Here is a 3,611-nt window from a genome sequence, read left to right on the forward strand (position 1 = left end):
TGTTTCACTGTGTGGGGAAGGTGTTTCAGTGGGTGGGGAAGGTGTTTCAGTGTGTGGGGAGGTGGTTTCAGTGTGTGGGGAAGGTGTTTCACTGTGTGGGGATGTGTTTCAGTGTATGGGGAATGGTTACAGTGTGTGGTGATGTGTTTCAGTGTGTGGGGAAGGGTTTCAGTGTGTGGGGAAGAGGTTTCAGTGTGTGGGGAAGGGGTTTCAGTGTGTGGGGAAGGTGTGTCAGTGTGTGGGAAAGTGTGTCACGGTGTGGGGATTTGTTTCAGTGTGTGGGGAAGGGTTTCAGTGCGTGGGGAAGGGGTTTCAGTGTGTGGGGAAGGTGTTTCAGTGTGTGTGGGGAAGGTGTTTCAGTGTGTGGGGAAGGGGTTTCATTGTGTGGGGAAGGGTTTCAGTGTTTGGGGAAGTATTCTCAGTGTGTGGGGAATGGTTTCAGTGTGTGGGGAAGGTGTTTCAGTCTGTGGGGAAGGGTTTCAGTGTGTGGGGAAGGTGTTTCAGTGTGTGTGGAAGGGGTTTCAGTCTGCGGGGAAGGTGTTTCAGTGTGTGGGGATGGTGTTTCAGTGTGTGGGGATGTGTTTCAGTGTGTGGGGAAGGTGTTTCAGTGTGTGGGGAACGGGTTGCAGTGTGTGGGGATGTGTTTCAGTGTGTGGGGAATGTGTTTCAGTGTGTGGGGATGGGTTTCTGTGTGTGCGGAAGGGGTTTCAGTGTGTGGGAAGGGGTTTCAGTGTGTGGGGAAGGTGTTTCAGTGTGTGGGGAAGGGACTCAGTGTGTGGGGATGTCTTTCAGTGTGTGGGGAAGGGTTTCAGTGTGTGGGGAAGGTTTTCCAGTATGTGGGGAAGGTGTTTCTGTGTGTGGGGATAAGTTTCAGTGTGTGGGGATGGGTTTCTGTGTGTGGGGTAGGTGTTTCAGTTTGTGGGGAAGGGGTTTCAGTGTGTGGGGAGGGTGTTTCAGTGTGTGGGGAAAGCGTTTCAGTGTGTGGGGATGTGTTTCAGTGTGTGGGGTAGGGTTTCAGTGTGTGGGGATGTGTTTCAGTGTGTGTGGATGGGGTTTCAGTGTGTGCGGAAGGTGTTTCAGTGTGTGGGGAAGGTGTTTCAGTGGGTGGGGAAGGTGTTTCAGTGGGTGGGGAAGGTGTTTCAGTGTGTGGGGAGGTGGTTTCCGTGTGTGGGGAAGTGTTTCAGTGTGTGGAGAAAAGGTTTCAGTGTGTGGGGAAGGGTTTCAGTGTGTGGTGAAGGTGTTTCCGTGTGTGTGGAAGGGGTTTCAGTGTGCGGGGAAGGTGTTTCAGTGTGTGGGGGAGGGTTTCAGTGCGTGGGGAATGTGTTTCAGTGTGTGGGGATGGTGTTTCAGTGTGAGGGGATGTGTTTCAGTGTGTGGGGAAGGTGTTTCAGAGTGTGGGGAACGGGTTTCAGTGTGTGGGGAAGTGTTTCAGTGTGTGGGGAAGGTGTTTCAGTGTGTGGGGATGGGTTTCTGAGTGTGGGGAAGGTGTTTCAGTGTGTGAGAAGGGGTTTCAGTGTGTGGGGAAGGTGTTTCAGTGTGTGGGGAAGGGACTCAGTGTGTGGGGATGTGTTTCAGTGTGTGGGGAAGGGTTTCAGTTTGTGGGGAAGGGGTTTCAGTGTGTGGGGAAGGTGTTTCTGTGTGTGGGGATATGTTTCAGTGTGTGGGGATGGGTTTCAGTGTGTGGGGTAGGTGTTTCTGTTTGTGGGGAATGGGTTTCAGTGTGTGTGGTGCTGTTTCAGTGTGTGGGGAAAGTGTTTCAGTGTGTGGGGATGTGTTTCAGTGTGTGGGGAAGGGTTTCAGTGTGTGGGGATGTGTTTCAGTGTGTGGGGATGGGGTTTCAGTGTGTGGGGAAGGTGTTTCAGTGTGTGGGGAAAGCGTTTCAGTGTGTGGGGATGTGTTTCAGTGTGTGGGGAAGGGTTTCAGTGTGTGGGGATGTGTTTCAGTGTATGGGGAAGGGTTTCAGTGTGTGGGGAAGAGGTTTCAGTGTGTGGGGAAGGTGTTTCAGTGTGTGGGGATATGTTTCAGTGTGTGGGGAAGGGATTCAGTGTGTGGGGAAGGTGTTTCAGTGTGTGGGGAAGGGGTTTCAGTGTGTGGGGAAGGTGTGTCAGTGTGTGGGAAAGTGTGTCACGGTGTGGGGATTTGTTTCAGTGTGTGGGGAAGGGTTTGAGTGCGTGGGGATGGGGTTTCAGTGTGTGGGGAAGGTGTTTCAGTGTGTGTGGGGAAGGTGTTTCAGTGTGTGGGGAAGGGTTTCAGTGTTTGGGGAAGTATTCTCAGTGTGTGGGGAAGTGTTTCAGTGTGTGGTGAAGGGGTTTCAGTGTGTGGGGAAGGGTTTCAGTGTGTGGGGAAGGTGTTTCAGTGTGTGTGGAAGGGGTTTCAGTCTGCGGGGAATGTGTTTCAGTGTGTGTGGATGGTGTTTCAGTGTGTGGGGATGTGTTTCAGTGTGTGGGGAAGGTGTTTCAGTGTGTGGGGATGGGTTTCTGTGTGTGGGGTAGGTGTTTCACTTTGTGGGGAAGGGGTTTCAGTGTGTGGGGAGGGTGTTTCAGTGTGTGGGGAAAGCGTTTCAGTGTGTGGGGATGTGTTTCAGTGTGTGGGGAAGGGTTTCAGTGTGTGGGGATGTGTTTCAGTGTGTGTGGATGGGGTTTCAGTGTGTGCGGAAGGTGTTTCAGTGTGTGGGGAAGGTGTTTCAGTGGGTGGGGAAGGTGTTTCAGTGGGTGGGGAAGGTGTTTCAGTGTGTGGGGAGGTGGTTTCCGTGTGTGGGGAAGTGTTTCAGTGTGTGGAGAAGGGGTTTCAGTGTGTGGGGAAGGGTTTCAGTGTGTGGTGAAGGTGTTTCCGTGTGTGTGGAAGGGGTTTCAGTGGGCGGGGAAGGTGTTTCAGTGTGTGGGGGAGGGTTTCAGTGCGTGGGGAATGTGTTTCAGTGTGTGGGGATGGTGTTTCAGTGTGAGGGGATTTGTTTCAGTGTGTGGGGAAGGTGTTTCAGAGTGTGGGGAACGGGTTTCAGTGTGTGGGGAAGTGTTTCAGTGTGTGGGGAAGGTGTTTCAGTGTGTGGGGATGGGTTTCTGTGTGTGGGGAAGGTGTTTCAGTGTGTGAGAAGGGGTTTCAGTGTGTGGGGAAGGTGTTTCATTGTGTGGGGAAGGGACTCAGTGTGTGGGGATGTGTTTCAGTGTGTGGGGAAGGGTTTCAGTTTGTGGGGAAGGGGTTTCAGTGTGTGGGGAAGGTGTTTCTGTGTGTGGGGATATGTTTCAGTGTGTGGGGATGGGTTTCATTGTGTGGGGTAGGTGTTTCAGTTTGTGGGGAAGGGGTTTCAGTGTGTGTGGTGCTGTTTCAGTGTGTGGGGAAAGTGTTTCAGTGTGTGGGGATGTGTTTCAGTGTGTGGGGAAGGGTTTCAGTGTGTGGGGATGTGTTTCAGTGTGTGGGGATGGGGTTTCAGTGGGTGGGGAAGGTGTTTCTGTGTGTGGGGAAAGCGTTTCAGTGTGTGGGGATGTGTTTCAGTGTGTGGGGAAGGGTTTCAGTGTGTGGGGATGTGTTTCAGTGTATGGGGAAGGGTTTCAGTGTGTGGGGAAGAGGTTTCAGTGTGTGGGAAAGGTGTTGCAGTGTTTGGAGATATGTTTCAG

This window comes from Heterodontus francisci, chromosome 45 (assembly GCF_036365525.1).
Source record: "Heterodontus francisci isolate sHetFra1 chromosome 45, sHetFra1.hap1, whole genome shotgun sequence".
Lineage (NCBI taxonomy): Eukaryota > Metazoa > Chordata > Chondrichthyes > Heterodontiformes > Heterodontidae > Heterodontus > Heterodontus francisci.